The sequence below is a fragment of the Neofelis nebulosa genome, chromosome X (assembly GCF_028018385.1).
Source record: "Neofelis nebulosa isolate mNeoNeb1 chromosome X, mNeoNeb1.pri, whole genome shotgun sequence".
Taxonomy (NCBI): Eukaryota; Metazoa; Chordata; class Mammalia; order Carnivora; family Felidae; genus Neofelis; species Neofelis nebulosa.
The window spans coordinates 94,023,520-94,043,490 of NC_080800.1; the positions used below are offsets into that span (position 1 = coordinate 94,023,520).

A 19,971-nucleotide genomic window follows, 5' to 3' on the forward strand; every position below is an offset into this window, starting at 1 on the left:
AAATAGGTACAGCCCCACCTAGCAAAAGAGCTGCCCCCGGGGTGTCTTTCTAAGCACCTAGGGGGGCCTGTGGGGTCAAGAAGGAAACCAAATTGTGCCCTCTTGGGGCATGAAGGCCAAGAGGTTTCCTTTCTCCTTTGTCGGCATTTGGGGCTAGGGACAAGGCGTGGGGGGCGGGGGGGGGGGATGCTGTGGTAAAGGGCCTTAGAGCCACGGCCTTTGCTCACTAAATATGTTTGACCTTGTGAATGTCTCGCTTGTTCCTGTTGTTGAAAGGGGTTAGGAGTTGGAGACAGAACGTCAGAGGGAGTTTCAAAGCTTGGTGGAACTTCTAAGACTTCTGAAATGTTAAGATGTGTATGCGTGTGTGTGTGTGTGTGTGTGTGTGTGTGTGTGTGTTTGGGAAGGCGTTCTGTGAATCTTTAAGGGTGCATTCTTGAGACACCCCCACCCCATGACGGACCTCGGTTCCCCCCAGACTCCAGGCCTCATAAATCAAGTTAATCACCACCGCCGCCACCGCTGCCACCACCACCACCACCGCCGCCACCACCACCACCACCACGGGGTCTCGCGCCCCCTGCCAGCAGGTTCCAGATGCACTAAGACAAGGTCCAAACAGGCCGGGGGCAGTGCAATGCTGAGCGCTGATTGGCCGCTCTTGGCTCCACCCCTCCTCCGGTTTTGGCCCAAGAGAGCGGTGCAGCACCGCCAGCGCGGGGTAGGCGCTCTGGTGCTCACCGAGGAAGCTCGCAGCCTCGGGCGCACCGATCTTTCCGATCTTGCCTTTGGAGCAGCTAGATCGCCAACCTTGACTGCTCCATCGGCCTGCCGCCCCTTACCTGCGATTGCATACGAACTTTTCCTCCCTCTTGGACACCGCAGTCGTCGGAGTCGTCGAGATCGGCGTGGCGCTCGCGTGATGGCCTTCGTCCGTTTAGAGTAGTGTAGTTAGTTAGGGGCCACCGAAGAAGAAAGAAGACGCGAATAGTGCAGAGATGCTGGAGGTGGTCAGTTACTAAGCTAGAGTAAGATAGTGGAGCAAGACCAGCCAAACCTGTCCGGGGGCGCACGGTCGCCCAGAGGAGGTCGACTCGCCGGTGCTCACTATCGCGCCGAGCTCCCTCCGTCCCTCCCTCCGCCGAGGCGCGAGATTGCGGCGCGCAGCGCAGCGCAGCGCATCGACTGCCGCGGGCTCCGCTGGGCGATTGCAGCCGAGTCCGTTTCTCGTCTAGCTGCCGCCGCGGCGACCGTTGCCTCGTCTTCCTCCCGGACGCTTGTGGTAAGTTGGAGCCCCGGGCGGCATTGCTAGCCGAGACCCTAACGGTTCAGGCGGGGGGGATGGGGTGGGGAGCGGGGACAGGTCCCGGATGGTTGCAGCTTGCAGAACTGCGCTGGCCCGAGCCGGAGGTGGGGGGGGGGGGGGGGGAGCGGGGGGTAGGGAGGGACTCTGAACGCGCAGCTCGCGGAGAGCCTGGGGGTCTCTGGGAGGAGGCGGGGGGGGGTGTCTTAGCTCCACGGGAGGGGCACTGAAGCCTCAAAGGAGGTTGGGAAGCCGTGGGTGGGGGAAGGGGGGAGGACTTGAGATGGAGGCGCTGGGCGGAGGGGGGAGGGTGGTCTCGAGAATCCAGCGCCCGGGTTGCTGAGAGAGAAACGGGAGGCGGGCGTGGGGTCTCAAGAAGTGGAGGGGCGGGGGGAGAGGGAACGTGGGTGTCTCTGGGCAGAGGTTCGGGCTGCGGAAGGTGCAACTGAATTGGGGATACGGGCTCCGTTTTTAAGAAAGCCGATTTCAGGAAAGTGGGAGGGGGGCACAGGGTTTGGGACAGTGGGAGCAGCGTGGGGCGAAGGATCCTCTCTGACGTGCTCATTGAAAACCGACCCTGATTCTCGGAGGGTCTCAGGGAACACCGGTAACTCTGGGGACAGGAACACTGCGGATCTGTGTCTGGGTCTAACAGCTGTGGGCTGAATTTGAACAGCGCTGCTGATGGTCACGTAAGTTTAAGAGGAGAGCATAAGGGCATTCGGCGAGCCTTTTTATGAGTTTACCTAAGTCACTATATTTTGAAGAGGATCGCGGAAAAGTCTCCAGTGCTGCCTCCTATTCCGGTTCCTTTACTCAGTTTAACCTGCCACACGCAGTCTTAACAGTGTACCGCGGGATTGCTAAACGTAAGAACAGGTTGCCGTTCCTGAAGCCACATAAAGTTCGTCATTGCAAAACGTGTCTGTGTGTCTGTTTCTTTTCTTTTCTTTTTTTTTTTTTTTTTTTTTTTTTTTTTTGCGCCGTGCCCTTTGCCTTTGGCTTCCTGTTGGGTAGTACGCGACCGGAGGTGACCAACATTTTGTATTGCGTTCAAGACCCCTTTATTTGAAGCGACAGCACTCCTCCGCTCAGATTCAGCGGGCGACATTTGATACTTGGTATCTAATTTGGTCAACAATCGGAGCCAGTACCGTGCAGCTTCTTCATTAATGTTTACCATCACGAGCCCTACCCAAGGAACCTCTGACTGCTGAGCCACTAAGGGCCTATGCCCCTCACCACACACCTTTCAGGCAGGCTAACCGAGGGAACCTCGCTGTAGGGCGAAGTAGCACTTAGCTGAAATGATTGGGGTTGGGGGAGAGACACTGCGCAGTGAGCAACCTCTGAGCTTCCCAGCTTGCAGACCCTCGTGACCTCACCCACAGGGGTGCAGAAGGACATCTGGGTTCTAGAGTTTAAATTTTGATGGAGAGGTGTATCCACATATCAACCATTCTGACAATCTCACGCGCGCGCGCACACACACACACACACACACACACACACACACACCTCACCCCCGCTCCAGGGGGTGAGGGGGGAGAATTAAATAGTTTTTTCCATGTTGTCGGGAGGTGGGTTATAGAATATTTAATTAAACATTTTATTCCTTAAATATGTTCTTCTAATCCTCCTGGGGAGGTAATAAAATATTTGTTTATTTCATCCACACAATTTCTTTCCTACTAGCTATTATCATCTACAGCAACAAGCCCAAGGTAAGTCCTGAAATTCCGAAGGTGGATAAGGCTTATGATTGCAATGTCAAGGTAGGATCTGGGGTGCTTAAGCCAGCACTGACAGTGTTTTTCTCTCTGCATGATCTAGAAAAGGTTATTAACCCTTCCTCTGCTTTCCTGAGGGATCTATATCTGGAGCTGTCACGGTTGATGATGATGACATTTTCAGATAATAACATGACAGGCTTTGGTGCTGTATGAATTCATGCGAGGAGAGAGGAGAAACTGACATTTTTCTAGATTAATTTAAGGCAATGGAGTAAGAAATATTTCTTTGTGCTTTCAAGGCTACCTGGGAAAAAAGATGTTTATTTCTTCAACAGTACAAGTAAAACCTTAGAAACCTAACATCTCTGATATGACGCTGGAATGATCCATTAAAGGTTTAAGCACTGTGGGGATCTCCCCCACCGAGGTTTACAGGTAGTAGATTTCTCCTCTGGCAAGTAAATTCTAAAACCGTGTTAGATGGGCCCTACCATTTGGAATTGAATTATTTGAGAATATTTCTGCATGTAGCTGGTCAGTACCTAAATCTAAATAAGAATCTGAAGCCTCCATGAATCCTCAGTTATTTTACTAGTCCATTTATTGCCTTCAAGTAAACGGTATTTCTCTCCGCTGAAGGGAAAGACAACAATCAAAACGAAATTTGAGAGAGAGATTATCCGAAACCAACATTAAATGTCTTCAGCTACTCTTATTAAATTGCTCAAGGCCTGAGACCGAAGAAAGTGGCTGCTTTCTGAGCCTGCAGGCAAATAGGTCCCAAGCTATAATGGCTCCAGAAGCTTCAGACCATTTGGCCAGCATCATTAAAGAACCTCTTACCACCCTACTCTTATAGCAGCGGAACCCCTCCCAAAATGGGGGTGTACAACGCTTGTATTGAGACTTTTTTTGGTAGAACATCTGCTGAAGATCAGTGTTGTCTAGTGGAAGAAATAGTGAATTGGTACCACTAGGGGCCTAGATAGCCATGAGCAAATGAGGAAAAGTTGACCGTAAGTTGGAGTTAATAAGATACAGTAATAAGATATACCATCGTAATATAATAACGTACATTAACGTTACGCATTAAGGTAATGATCTGTTAATCCTATTTGATTATTGTGAAGCACATGGATATTAAGCATTTTAAATTTTTGCACAAAGCTGTTTTTGTTTATTATTATTGTTTATTTGTCCCTATTCCAGGATACTTATGTCATTTAATCTACAACTTGTACACTCTTGAATCTCAGAAACCCCATATGCTGAGAACATTGCTGCAAAACAGCCTAGTAATCTCCATTTTCAACAAGGAACACTGAAACCAACCAAGAGGTTAAGCTGCACCATCATTTGGCCAGTCGCTAGCCGATTTCACCTAATGCTCACACACAACGACCCCTTGGCAGTTATTTCTGACATTGTCATACACAAATGATAGAGTGAAAGCAGGAGTTCAAACACGAAGCACGTGAGCTAGAATCTTAATTATGTTTTTTTTTTTTTTCTCCCTGTGCCCAGTATCTCTACTTCATCCTAATTCTTCTTTGTTTCAACTGTGTTTAAGACTATGCCATCTGGGGGCGCCTGGGTGGCTCAGTGGGTTGAGCCTCCAACCGTGGCTAAGTTCGAGCCCCACATCAGGCTTGTTGCTGTCAGCACAGAGCTGATTTAGATTTAGATCCCCTGTGTCCCTCCCTCTGTGCCCTTCCCCTGCTTACGCTCTCTCAAAAATCAATAAAAGGTTTACGATAACGCATCTACAGTGGGCATTTAATAAAGCCAATCTTATTAATTAGGGTAAACTTTATTCATAGATGACCACTTGCATGATCTAATTTGAGAAGCACTAGAAAGGCCTCTGGGCCCCCAAACGAGTCGCCTTCGTGGTTTTCTGCAGCACTTGAGATTCTACATTGAGGAATTTCCTTCTCTAATGTTAGTTCTCGTCTCCTTTAAATACAAACATCCACTAAGAGGGGCGACTTGTTTTTGTCACTGCCTATTAATAACTAAGCCTAAATTTGTTGACAGTTATCGAACAGCCTTCAGGACGGCACAGGATGACAGCCCCAGCCACGTGTGGCTATTTACATGCAAACTGGTTGACAGTGAATAAAATTATAAATTCAGTCCTTCAGTGTCACAGACCGTATTTTAGCTGCTGGACAACCACCGGTGCCTCGTGACCCCCTGTTGGACAGTGCAGGTATAGACTGTCCTCGTCGCTGCAGAAAGTTCTTTTGGACATGAATTTCCAGCACACTAGAACATGTCTCTTCTGCTTTTATTTAAAGAAGTTTTCACTGATGCATACCCCTTTTCAACATTTTCTGGTCTCTTAAGGCCTACACCTTCGTTGAAATTTTCAGCACCTGGCCCTTTCTTGTTGTCCGGTTCTAATCTTGCCGGTTTCTAGAGACTTCATTATTTTTGCTGATGGCTGAATAACAGTCGGCCTCCTCGTTCCTTGGCCTCTTGTTTTCTATTGTCCTCGGGCCCAGGGACACACCTGAAATACATCAGTTTCTAAAATTTTACAGTTCAGAAATGCTAGGAAGTTCAGAAAACTTGGAATCTCTACTTCGTTTTCTTCCTAATCTGATAGTCTGACCCCTATGCCACTCATCGCATTTCTCACCATCACCCAATACACACGACGGTCCTCGCTGCCCTTCCACTGCCCCCCCCCCCATCTTTTACCTCCCCTATTTCAAGATAATCTGTCCTATTTTCTACTCGGATCGCTGAGCATTCCTGGAGAAAACTCACAAAACTACACATTCACCGTCTCCAGTCTCAGCTGGGCCCTCAGCACGGCTCAACAATCCCTTTGCCAAATTTACATGTTGACTCCCTTTCCTATGTTCCAAGACACGTGTTCCAAACTTTTGCAAGTCCTGCCAACTTCTCTAGTCTACTCCGGTACCCCCCAATTTCAGCAATTCTTTCACACCACACAGAGAAAACAGAAGCTATTATCTTCTCCGTCCTCTTCTTCTAGACATTTATTTACTTCTGTCCTTACGTCTTTTGCTTTGCCTTGCAAACATAAATGCCCCTGCTCCTTTCCCAAGTTAACTTCTCCTTCTGTGTACTGGATCCTGTTTCCTTCTATGTCCTGAAGGTCTCATCCATGATACAGTGGTCTCTTTCTGCAGTATCTTACATTGTCCCTTTTGGTTCCTTGCCCTCCACATACAAACTTCATCTTCCTTATATTGAAAAAATGGATCCTTTGTGACAGGCTAGTGTTATTAATACGTTTCAAGTTAGTTATTAAAATGACCACGCTTTCCTTCTGACCCATTTTTAAGGAAGTGCTCTCCTGAACCTGTTCTCCATCCCATCCCCAGCCTTATTTCTCTATCAGTTTCTTTTGGCCCATGGAAAAGCATTGAGAGTATATAGGTGGTCAGCGAAGGCCATTTCACCTGCCCTAAATTCCTAAACACGGCTTTACTTAATTCGGTTCAGGTCACTATAAGAATGAAGTATCCTCTGGTGGACAATAAAAGGAATAGATTTCTTCCTTCCTTCCAATCTTTTTCTTTTTTCCTTCCTTTCCTTTTTTCCTTCTTTTCCTCCTTCTTTCTTCTTTTCTTTCTTTCTTTCTTTCTTTCTTTCTTTCTTTCTTTCTTTTTTTCTTTCTTTCCTTCCTTCTTTCTAAGGCCTAGATTTCTGATAAAAGGAGTGAGCAATAAAGAAATCAGGAAATGGAGAGTTAGTTCAACGCACCTAGGTGCAGCCTGAACTACTTACTGTACAAGGTGGTTAGCCAAGCCTGGGAAGAATGAGGGTGAGGAGTGAGTGCCGCCTTCCAAGGAAAATGAAGCAGCTTGATTGGAGGGAGGAAGGGAGAGTGAGCATTCAGAGTGGAATCAGCCTTATAATACGGGACGTAGGGGGTAGGCGCAATATAAAATTTTTTTAAAAAATAAAAATTACTACTGAAACCAAAGACCATATCAACAAATCTCTCGAAAAGAATAGCAACGAACACACTGAACTGGGGTTCTCTTTATCTTTTTTCATTTTTCTAAAAAAAAAAATTACCGTTGCCTTTAAAGTCGTTAGTGTCTTTGAAGTCATAGTGCATTTTTTTAATGTTTATTCATTTATTTTTGAGAAAGAGAAGCATGAGGGAGGGAAGGAGGGGCAGATAGAGAGGGGCAGAGAGTCTCAAGCAGGTTGCACGCTGTCGACGCAGAGCCCGACATAGGGCTTGATCTCACGAACCTTTCACGAACCACGAGATCATGACCTGAGCCAAGATTGAGAGTCAGAGGCTTCACCGACTGAGCCACCCAGCCGCCCCATAAGTACGTTTTAAATCCACATGTCTCTGAGTTTATCTCACTAGTCAAAGACTTAATACTTTCAGGTACAGCTTCCTATGATCAAAGTAGGAAGACCTGCCCATTTTAAGAGGGTTACATGTATTTTACTCATGTAAGCCTCACATTTACCCCATGAGAAGGCATATTTACCCCATGCGAAGGTACAACTAATACCCGCCATTTGCAGATGGGGAAACTGAGGCACCACAAAGGGGCTAAATAATCCACTTACGCTAATTAACTGAAACCAAGCTTGAAACCTTGCAGTTCTGATTCCAGAGACTATGCTGTCCAACGGTAAACTCTCCTGTCTTCGTTACGGAATGGGCTGCATACTGTAGCCCCTAGTCTTTGGATGGAACAGGTTTGCATGTGAACATTAGGCTATTATTACTGACAGTGTCCATTAATCATTAATACGCTGTTTGACAAAGTAATAAGATAGGCGTGTAACGTTTCATCTGGGGATTCAGCTATCAATAAAAAAAAAAAAAGTAAAGCAAATGTGAAAGTACTGTTAATGATGAGGGACTGAGGGACAGGAAGCCTGAGTGAGGCTCAGGGGACTTAGATCATTTAAAAGCTGAATTAAAATCATGGATATAATGCTGTTCTGCACAGAGGCTGACTGGAAAGACTCAGGTGTCATTACAGTGAGTTGGACACATAAGGGTGTGTGGTTTGTCCTATATGTGACACCACAACACAGGCCATTCCAATTTAGTCCTTTATATACAGTTGCCTACTTGGAATTCAAACAAGAAAATTGAAATCCTGGAGGTCCGAGACTGGAAGAAGCAGAGGGTGTTAAAAATTCTTTATCATGGGGCGCCTGGGTACCTCGATCTGTTGAGCGTCTGACTCTTGATTGTGGCTCAGGTCATGATCCCAGGGTCATGAGACCGAGCCCCACATAGGGCTCTGTGCTGAGCATGGAACCTGCTTAAGATCTTCTCTCCCCTTCCCCCCCTTCCCCCCCTCCATCTGCCCTTCCCTTCTCAGGTGCTCTCTGTCTAAAATTTAAAAATTAAATAAAATTATTTATCGTGTATCAGAGAGGAGTGAGGGGTTGTCTGATCCTATTTGCCATGTATTACCTTTTCACACTGGCATCAGGAGAAACAATTTAATAGCCATGACCCGGAAAATTGGTACTGTAAAAAGTAATTGTCAACTTTTTAGTTTACTGATCTGAGCTCAGGTAGGAAGACTGTATTCCAGTTGAGTGCTTAAAATTAATGAAGGGTTTAAAAGAACATACCAAACAATCTGTATGCTTAAAGGCTTTATTTTGTGATTGATGAAAAAAAACTACTTCCATTTTAATGACATAAAAACTGGGACTTGTGATTCCACAATAATTTATTGCTTAGAAATGGGGAGTCAAATGGGAAAACTTAGTTCTGTGCTTTTAGCTTCCCTTCCCAAACCTATCTAAATTCTACTTGGTTTTCAAGGTCTGGTTTAAACAACCACCCCTACCTTGCATAAAGGTTTTTCTGACTAACCCACATGCATGGCAAACTTCTTGCTCATAGTAAGTAATCAATTGATATATCTTGATTAATTGTATTGTCGTGTATATGATCAATCCATATCTATCTATCTATCTATCTATCTCTCTATCGATCTATCCAACCATCCTCTTAGGAATGGATAGAGGATGGTTCCAATGGTTCCAATGGCTAAAAGTGAAAGAAGACACAGGAAGAAATAGAGTAGAATTTCTCGCACACCTTCACAAAAACTTTTAAAAACTCAAAGAATCGGCAGAACAAAGGATTTCTCTGAAATGATGTCATGTAATCTCTCTCAACATACTTTAGGGCGATTAAGAAATTATAAATCTTCTTAATAAAGTTTTTTTTTGATGTTTATTTATTTTTGACAAAGAGAGAGACAGAGCATGAGCAGGGAAGGGCAGAGAGAGGGAGACACAGAATCGGAAGCAGGCTCCAGGCTCCGAGCTGTCAGCCCAGAGCCCGACGCGGGGCTCAAACCCACGGACCGCGAGATCGTGACCTGAGCCGAAGTCGGACGCTCAACCGACTGAGCCACCCAGGCGCCCCAAGAAATCATAAATCTTCTTAAACTGGTTTATAGCTAAAGTTTAGCCCTATCATACACAGTTTATTTTTTCAGTTAACAGTGGAATAATATATAACTATAAATATATATTTTTATTTATTTTATTTAAATAAACTAAATAGATAATTAATAGATGATAGATAGATAGATAGATAGATAGATATAAAAGAGAGAAAGAGACACCCGATTCTATTGGCCACATACATGTTTGGTGAAGGTGGGTAATGATCAATGATTAGGATCAGTTCCATATTCTGGCTGTAGAATTCCCTGGTTTTTTAGCTTTTAATTAGTAACCCAAGGGTCTACACTCATTTTGTAGTGTGAGTTGATGGTTCAGAGTGGAGCAGAACTTTTTCTTTTTTAGGTAATAATTCCCGAATGCCTTTACAGCAAATAAATTTATAAACAAGTTTTGTTGCTTCATTTTTATACTGTAATAGGAAATCAGAGGCTACTATTAATGAATTCCTTGAGTGATAAAATTGTGAACCTGTTTGTGTTTTTTTTTTTTTTTAATCTTAGAAAAACAGTTAAAATGAATGTAATGCCTCTGTAGGTAGATTGTTCTAGCACTCTTTGGGGGTTTGGTTAGTCACTGATTCCCAAAGGGCTAATAGCCCCATATCTTATATTATTAAGTGTAATGTCAGTCTACAATAGATGCAGAGAGAAATTGATGACTATTCTTGGTGGAAGTAAAAGAAAAAGGATCTGGTATCTCTCCAACAAATTTTTTTTTAAGGCAAGTTTTTAAAAAGCAGAAATGAGTTGGTTTCTCAACAGACTTAATTCCCTAGTCCTTTCATTATGCTTCTATACCTATTTTTAAAATCACTGTAAACAAATGGATAAAATTGATGACATATGGTAGAATTATAAGCCCGAAAACTACTCGTGTATACGATGACCCTCTTCCCCACTTTGGAAGGTATTCTTTATTAGGATGGTTACTTATCTTTTTGAAAAATATTTTTTTATTGTCATAAAATACACATACCGTTAAAGTTACCATCTTAACTTTACATACAGGTAACATTAAAGTTACATACATTCACACAGTTTTGGGACCATCGCCGCCATCGATCTTTATAACTCTTTTCATCTTGTAAAACTGAAACTCTATACCCATTAAACAAGTTCCCCTCCACCCCAATCCTTGGTTACACTTTCTGCCTGATACATTGCCTCTTGCTGTACAAAATCTTAAGTTAGCACACACTCACTCATTTCATTAGTTTGAAGGTTCATTACCACCCTCTCACTGAATTATGGTCTACCTTAACTTTTTTCCTGCTTCTACTGCCAAACCTCAGCCAATCATCTAAATGTTTGGTAAGTAGATTGACAAAATTCATGATCCGTGTTTCTCTGTCAAATTAGTCAACTGCATGATGAAGGCGAATCCAAGGCTTGTAACAATCATGGAATTTCAGCAAGTGTTTGTTGAGGGCCTACTGTATGCCTAACATTTCTTCGGATGTTAGAGAAGTGACACACATATTACACAGTACTTCCTTGAAGAAGTTAATAGTCCTGTTAGACCGAAAGGCAATTCCTAATAATAATATAGTCCTGCAGCTTATAGTACAGACGACAGTGACTCTCTTTCCTTCCTACCCTCAAGAGCCTCAGTTTCTACAACTATAGAATAAGAGGATTGTACCAAGTGATCTTTCTGATCTTTCTGGATCAAACTAACCTTTTTGTTACAAACAAGGATGCAGAGGGGCGCCTGGGTGGCTCAGTCGGTTAAGCGTCCGACTTCGGCTCAGGTCATGATCTCACAGTTCGTGAGTTCGAGCCCCGCGTCGGGCTCTGTGCTGACAGCTCAGAGCCTGGAGCCTGCTTCACATTCTGTGTCTCCCTCTCTCTCTGCCCCTTCCCTGCTCATGCTCTGTTTCTCTCTGTCTCAAAAATAAATAAACATTAAAAAAAAAAGAATTTTTAAAATAAAATTAAAAAAGAAAAAAAACACAAGGATACAGAAACCACTGAGGTTAAATGCTTTACATCCCTAAGGTTACAAATCTGGAAACATAAATTATATGAATGTATAAAATGGAGAAAGGAATATGAAGAAACCTCTCACAAATTTTACCACTAAAATAAAAGTAGTGAGAATTTAATAGAATTTAATAATTTAATACATCATTACACCTAGAATCTAATGTTAATAGTTAAAAACCACTGACAACTTGAGACGATAATCCATTGCCATAAAGTAATTTGCTACCTTTTTAACCTTAGTGTTGTACTTTGCTGTGGATAAGTACAATTTTCAGAAGAGCAGCCAAATTTGTTCCTATCTATGGTCCATATGCTGAGTCTCTTGATTCAGAGTGAAGCAGCTAGAGTAAATAAAAAGACATTTATCTGTAGCCTAATACCGAATGCATGTATGAAAACACTCACATTGTTAGAATTTAAACAGTATTCTATCCCTCCTCCCACATTTCTTTACTTTTTCATGCAAATTGAAATAATGCTTATTCTTTCCGCCTGGGAGTCATTCTTGGATCACCTTTCTCCCTCAATTCTCAAGCTTCTCATTAATTTTGACAAAATGCTGCTCAAAACTTTCCCCCTTTTCATTCCCATTGTGATTATAGAATCTGAGGATTAGCGCCTTAAGGCTCCCTTCCGACAACTCCGCAATTCCGCGTTTGAAGTCTACCCGTCTCCCACACGCATCACAGTGCCACAAAATCGGGCTGCCCGATGTCTGGGCCAAGCAGACGTGTGTGGTTAATAGCAACCAGATGCTAAGGTAGCTGTCAAATGTCGAGACGTTTTATGAAGGTGAGGCTGGGAGGACGATGCAGACTGTAAAGCCAAGGAACAATACCTAAAATTCAAATGTGCTATGATTTTGTATGTGCAGTGGAGAGGGACTGCTGGTCATATAAAGGATTATCTAGGTTGACCCCCGCACACGTTGTATTGTGTTTGGTTTTGTTTGTTTGCTTTTTGTTTTTTAGGCCTCGAGGTCTGTCTCCAATGTGCCTGGCATGGTGTTTAAGGTTCTATATGCATCATCTTCCTTTTGAATTTGAGTCTTATCTTTCCTACTGGCTTATGCACTCGCATAGGACGAAATTACGTATTATTCACTTCCCCCACAACCACCCTCTGCATACATCATTACACATTGTGGGCTCTTTCAATATATATTTGCTTAATAATTAATACGTAAGAGCACATGGGCACTGTGGAGAAAAGTTTTTATAGTACAAATTTATAGTTTAATGACTTGCGTTCTTGTCTTTACTGAGCCTCGATGTCCTCCCCTGTTTAAGTAAGCCAGACTGAATGGTTTACTAAGGGCATTTCAAATGTTACAATATATGAAAATACCAGCAGGTTTGCAGTTCTGAAAATTCGCTTCAATAATAATGCTCAAGTAGTTGAGTTTTATAGCCAAGAAGATAATTGTAACTCTTCTCCAACTACATAAGAACTCCTTAAACAATCTAAAATGAGACCTCACTTAGGATCTTGATCTTGTCCTTTCCTTTTTCACTCCAGGGCCTAAATAGGAAATGATTCATTATTTCAAGGTTACTAAACGAGTGGAAATTTCTCTTCTTTTTGTCTTTTTTTTTTACAGCAAATTTAGGACATCATTGGCTACCAATAACAAATTAAATATAACCATTTTTAGGTGGTTTAAATTAAACCATCTGCAGCCACAGTCCCTCCACAAGAATTAATTAATATCTCGGTGAATATCAGGGCTGTCACTGCTTAGCTGATGATTGAGCTTCGTGATTAGAAATTGTCTTTTCCTTTAATATATTCCTAGACTGAATTGGATATGTAAGCTATTACTTTATAGAGGACTTCAAAAGAAAAGGAAATTTGTGGGCAGATATGCATCTCGAGGCCTTTAATTACATTTCGTATTATCTTTTTCCCCTTGTATCAGAACCTTTCTTTTATGAGGCGTATTCAATTTACTGTATTTGTATTCAGAACTCTTTGAGTCTTTGAGAGTGACCGCAGATGGCTGGACCGAGCAAAGGAAAGGCCATTTATAGCTTGTTCATGACTTCTTTCTGTGTTCTATTTTGATTTCTAATTACTTTCTCTTGAAAATGATATCAAGCTCCTTTATCACCATCTTCAATGAATCTAAAGTTATACCCTTTGTGTTGGCATAAAATAATTTCAAAGGAACTATTCAAACTTGGGTCCTCAGCCGGATTTTAACCTGTGGCACTCAAGCCTACTCTAGATCTAGCTGAATAATCGTGTAGATCTCCATCACCATCATCACTTTAAGGATATTTTTTTGAAACTTAACTACACGTGACGTTCTAAAAACATGGCAGAGAATATAGCAGTTATTCTTAGAGTCACAGAACTGGCAAGCCAGTATTTAATGAACATTTTTTGTGTGACGTGGTTCCTACCATAGAGGAACTTACATTTCTTTCAGCAAGATAAAATAGATACGTGCACCATCAGATGTTCTTTGGATAGCTGAAAATAGGATATGGATCTCCGGAGATAGGTGAAGCTTGGAGGTAAAAGAATTTGGACCAATCCATACTCTTCTGGCGTAGCTGAATTTCAGAACTTTCCAAGGGGAAGAAGGTTGTAGAGAGGGAAGAACAGAGGTCCAAACAGTAAGCATTGATTATGCAAAGCTTTGGGGGAATATCTCAGCATTTTATTTTTCTCAGAATCTTCAAAATGAAACACCCAGGCTTTCTCTCCCAACCGTATACGTTATCACATTCAATTATTGTTAAGGTTCTGCTCTGTGCAAGACATTTGACTGAATGAATAGTCCAAGGTCTCCCAGAAGAGGAAACAATATATAACTTGTGATCTCCAGGAAGCTGGAGTCCAGTTGGGGAGCCAATATATGGGTGCCACATAAAGGATTTGGTCTCCCTCCCACCCCAAAAAAAGGTTTCTGTTAAATTAAACTTAGAGAAATTTCCAGGAATAGATATAGAAACGTTTTTGCCCCGAAGCTCAAAGAAGGAATATGGATTTGGATCAATTCTCTCAGGCGCCTTGTTCACTATCACCTGAACTTAGAGTGACCAAATCTCTTTTTTGCTGACTCAGAAATTTCCAGATGGATAACATTTTTGTAGAAAACAGAAACAAAACCAAAAACATCTCCCCGAGTCTGGCGTCCTTCATGCTCAATCTTGTTACTAGTAAGTAAGTAGATATCTGAATTATACATTGACTTATAGTACTAGTAAGTAAATGATTCGCTGTGGATTAAACTCTCAGATAAAATCAGTTGTCTATCAAGTGACTACTGATTCTCAATACCAAAAGAGTCATACATTTTTTATTAGATAATTTACAGAACTTAATATTTTTAGGAATATTAGCAAAGTAATTCACAATTTCAAAATACAAGGATGACATTATGAAAACATTAACAAGTTGGGTACTAAGAATTTTAATAAAGCAATGGAACTAAAGTATACTGATAGCATTTGTAACAGACTTACTATTGCTTGTGTTTCGAAGATAAATGAATACAGGCTTAAAAAGGGGCCCCTAACTTGTTCCAGGTCACTCAGCTAATTATTGGCAAAGCTTACAAGGAGAACCCAAATCTCTTAAACCTCAAATGAGGTTCTTTTCCACCATGGTCTACCTCTTCTTGAAGGCTATGTGGCACATGAAATGAAAGCCTTTAAAAATTTGACATCATACTGTCCTTGAGAATCACATCATGCTTAGTAAATCTAGAATAAACAGAAAGTGAATTCACACTGTTGGTTTCAATAACCAGAAAGTTAGTAGTACAAGTGTGTGAATATTTTCAAGGTTGTGATTTTCATTCTTACTGACATAGATAAGAGATCCCGTGTGTGATATATTTTATATATATAATATATATATTATATATATATATATATTATATATATAATATATATATATTCAGAATGAGAGGAAGAGAATCATGGAAAAGACAAGAGTATTTTCTGCAGTTTAAATTAGATAACTGACCAGTTGACAGGCCGTGTGCATTTATTTATGGTAGCATTTTTATTTTTTAATTTGTTAAAGCAACTGAAGTCTGAAACAGCTCAAGGCTGGATGATTCCTTTCTATAAATTATGTCTCTTGAAATGTACAAATGAAAGCATGAGTCACTAGCTACAGAATTCCAGCTTTAATCCATTATGTCATTTTCATAAGGAAACAAACCGGTGACCTTCACGTGGTGTTAAGGACAATGAATCTGTGAATTACAGACTATGGGAAAGATGTGATCATAACTCGAACAATCAAATGAGTTCGATGCTATGATCTAAAAGGGAAAAAAAAATAAAGTACATTTTGAAGGCAAACTGAAACATTCACATACCTTGGAAGCAAATGTCAAATAGTTAACTTTCAGTTAGATGTGCATGGGCAGAAACGGTAACCAGAAAGAAAATGCACAGCCCAAGCAAATCTGCAATGTAGGTTTTGTGGAGTGGTTTCAATTTTCTATTGATTCATCGGAACTTTTCAACTATAGGGTTACTGAAATTGTTATTTATACGTACCATTCCATCTAGTAAATACAGTGCAAAATCTCTGAGGCAGGAGGTGGTTCAGGGAAGTCACGGATACCTCTCGTAAAAAGGGGGAAAGGGAAAGGAATTAAACATTGAGCCCCACTCTATCCTAGTCAATGCATTTGACAAAGTACATACATTCCCTCATGTAATTTGCACAACAACCGTAATAAACAGGAAATGGAGACACAGGGAATTTAAGTCACATGCCCAAGCGCATAGCCCATCTACGTAGAGCCAGGCATCAAGCCAAGCCTGTCTCACTACAGAGGTTATGGATACTTTTTCCATGGCACCCTGATTAGCAGCCTGAAGTTTTTAAAATACGCCAAATGTTCATGCCCAAAATGTACTGTCACTATAACATTTACTTAGTCACTGGCAATGTCCTCAAAGGACTACATAAATGGAAAACAAGTCAGGAGACATCAGTCATATGTAAGCTTCTACAAATCAAGTATGTGTGTATTCTCAAAGATGTCAGTTCATTTTTAAAGGTGAGGGAATTATTATTTACTAATAGGATTAAAGGTGGAAAAAGCGTGCAAAACGTTATCTAATAATAGTAATTGGCAATGAAATAGAAAAATGGTAGAAATGAATCATAATATTTTTTTTTAAATACCTGACACAGTTTATTTAATCAGAAGTCTTTGTGATTAAGAGCATTTAGAGTATGTAAAAGTAAAAAAAAAAAAATTGTTTTGAAGATGGTGTTTAAGATTAGATGAGGAGTTTTATTTTATTTTTTTCAATGTTTATTTATTTATTTATTTTCAGAGAGAGCTTGAGCAGGGGAGTGGCAGAGAGAGAGGGAGGGAGACAGAGAATCCCAAGCAGGCTCCGCACTGCCAGCATGGGGCCCGATGCAGGGCTCGAACCCACGAACTGTGAAATTGTGACCTGAGCCAAAAGCAAGAGTCGGACGCTTAACCGACTGAGCCACCACCCAAGGCGCCCCTAAAGAGCAATTTAAATAAGTTTTAGAGTCTGAGTGTTCTCATCTTATGAGGATAACAATTTGTCCCTTGCAAGATTGTTCTAAGGATGTGATGCATAACGTATACACAGAAGCTAGCACATGATAAACTCTCAATAAACAAGAAAAAAAAAAAAAGACCAGACAGATTTACCTTAAGTTCCCCCAAATCACATTTACTAGGGGGAAAAAGGCAGTCATAATAACACAGGAAACATTTTGAGTACATATGCCATGAAATTCCATTCTGCTCTTATAGCTTCATAACATAATAAATGCTTCTATTTTAATCTAATTTCATATATGATAGTTATATTTTCTCATCATTTAACAAGCTCAACTTTATTTTTTTTTATTTTTTTAAATGTTTATTTACTTTTTAGAGAGAGAGAGAGAGACAGAGCGTGAGCAGGGGAGGGGCAGAGAGAGAGGGAGACAGAATCTGAAGCAGGCTCTGTGCTGTCAGCACAAAGCCTGATGCGGGGCTCGAACTCATAGACTGTGAGATCATGACCTGAGCTGAAGTCAGACACTTAGCCGACTGAGCCACCCAGGTGTCCCAACAAGCTCAACTTTAAACATGGCATCTGCATTTTACTTATTTATTTTATTTTATTTTTTATTTTTTTTTACATTTACATCCAAATTAGTTAGCATATAGTGCAACAATGATTTCAGGGGTAGATTCCTAAATGCTCCTTACCCATTTAGCCCATCCCCTCTCCCATAGCCCCTCCAGTAACCCTCAGTTTGTTCTCCATATTTAGGAGTCTCTTCTGTTTTGTCCCCCTCCCTGTTTTTGTATTATTTTTGTTTCCCTTCCCTTATGTTCATCTGTTTTGTCTCTTAAAGTCCTCATACGAGTGAAGTCATATGATATTTGTCTTTCTCTGACTAATTTTGCTTAGCACAATACTCTCTAGTTCTATCCATGTAGTTGCAAACGGCAAGATTTCATTATTTTTGATTGCCGAGTAATACTCCATTGTATATATATATACTACATCTTCTTTATCCATTCATCCATCGATGGGCATGTGGGCTCCTTCCATACTTTGGCTGTTGTTGATAGTGCTGCTATAAACATGGGGGTACATGTGCCCCTTCGAAACAGCACCCCTGTATGCCGCAGATAAATGCCTCGTAGTGCAATTGCTGGGTCATAGGGTAGTTCTCTTTGTAGTTTTTTGAGGAACCTCCATACTGTTTCCCAGAGTGGCTGCACCAGCTTGCATTCCCACCAACAGTGTTTTCTTTTGGTATATTGATAATATGTTTTGTACTGAGTTTTTCCTGCAACTTTTACAGTGAAGCTGATCGTGCCAAGTTGAGTAAATATTGTGACTAAATGGTTTTGAATAAAAACAAAGCATACCAAACAAATCCACCAGTGATCCGAGAATATTTTAAGAACGAGTTTTCAATATTATTCAGAGCAAAAGCCTATAGAGTATTCAGAACCTGTCATTAGTTTTTAGCTGAACTCTGAATTTGTTAGCTTTAAGGAAACTGGAAAGAAAATCGCTGGCTGTATATATGCCACGACAAGTTAAACAAAAAGGGGGCTGTGAGGAAGATATAAACTTGCACAACAAACTACAAAACCAACCCCTCCCCAAAATAACCCGTAATGAATATCAACTGTGAAAAGAGGAGTTAAAATAAAGTTTCAAACACAGCTTTTGCCCATAATAAAGAAGGCATAGAGTTTCTTCTACTTGGTCCTTTTTTGGATGCTTACGGACTTGGCACGTTCCTCACCAGAGAAGTCACTGGAATGTATGGTTTCGTATTAAGATCAATGACTGAAAAGACTCATCTCAAATAGAAAAGTTTGCATCATTCTGATCATACATAAACACTTAATATTTGCTGATGCGAGATAGAAGCCATATAAAAATTGACCTTTGGGTGTATCTTATTCAATTAAAAAAGATTTCATAATGCTTCATCTGTCTGGCTATAATTGTCATAGGTTTTTGGGTTTGTTTTTTTTTTTTTTTTTAATGTTCTGCCCCAGCTTTGGCATCACTACAAAATATGTACACTTGCAGAGCTTCGGGTATTGACATTATTGTTACTTTTTAATTTTTATTTATATAGAGCGTGAGCAGGGGGAGGGGCAGAGACAGAGAGAGAGAGAGAATCCCAAGTCGACTCCATGCCATTAGCACAGAGGCCAACGCAGGGCTCGACCTCAGGAACCGTGAGATCATGACCTGAGCTGAAACCAAGAGTCAGTCGCTTAACTGACTGCGCCACCCAGGCGCCCTGCATTATTATGTTTTAATTAAAACCTGGCCTTTCCTGATTCTTGATGTATATGTGTTTACACAATTATCATGTGAAGTTAATGCAGTTCCCCATGTATTTTTAACAATACTATCAATCTTTCAAAGTTATTTTAAGATCTGATGTTTTTATTGGTAGTAATGGATTCAATCCCAAATCTTTTTTAACAGTTTTATTGAGATAAAATTCAGATACGATGCAATTCACCCACTTTAAAGTATACAGTTTGATGGTTTCTAGGTTGAGAACTTTTTCATGATACTCAAAAGAAAGCTGTATACATGTACATGACTATGTGTTACTCCTGACGACCTTACCTTTCCCCCCCACCCCAACACCTCCCCAGGTCCAGCCTGGCCCCAGCCAACCAGAAATCCTTTCTTTGTGTATAGACTTGCTTATTCTGGAACCCACAAACTTTTGACATATGTACTTGCTGGGAATGTCAGACAGGTTGTTTTATATTAAGAAGAGTTGGCAGGGGCGCCTGGGGGGCTCAATCGGTTAAAGCGACCGACTTCAGCTCAGGTCACAATCTCGCAGTCCGTGAGTTCGAGCCCCGCGTCGGGCTCTGGGCTGATGGCTCAGAGCCTGGAGCCTGCTTCCGATTCTGTGTCTCCTTCTCTCTCTGCCCCTGCCCCGTTCATGCTCTGTCTCTCTCTGTCTCAAAAATAAATAAAACGTTAAA

The 19,971-nt window shown here is 41.4% G+C and overlaps 1 protein-coding gene across 2 annotated transcripts in view; it reads left to right on the forward strand.

Moving 5' to 3' along the window:
- Window positions 1–717: 717 nt before the first annotated feature.
- HTR2C (5-hydroxytryptamine receptor 2C) overlaps window positions 718–19,971 on the forward strand; it is a 291,607-nt gene continuing 272,353 nt past the window's right edge. For both annotated transcript variants that reach the window (XM_058712970.1, XM_058712971.1), the window contains exon 1: window positions 718–1,282. The gene's annotated coding sequence lies outside the window, so the exon portion shown is untranslated. The remainder of the gene's footprint in view (window positions 1,283–19,971) is intronic.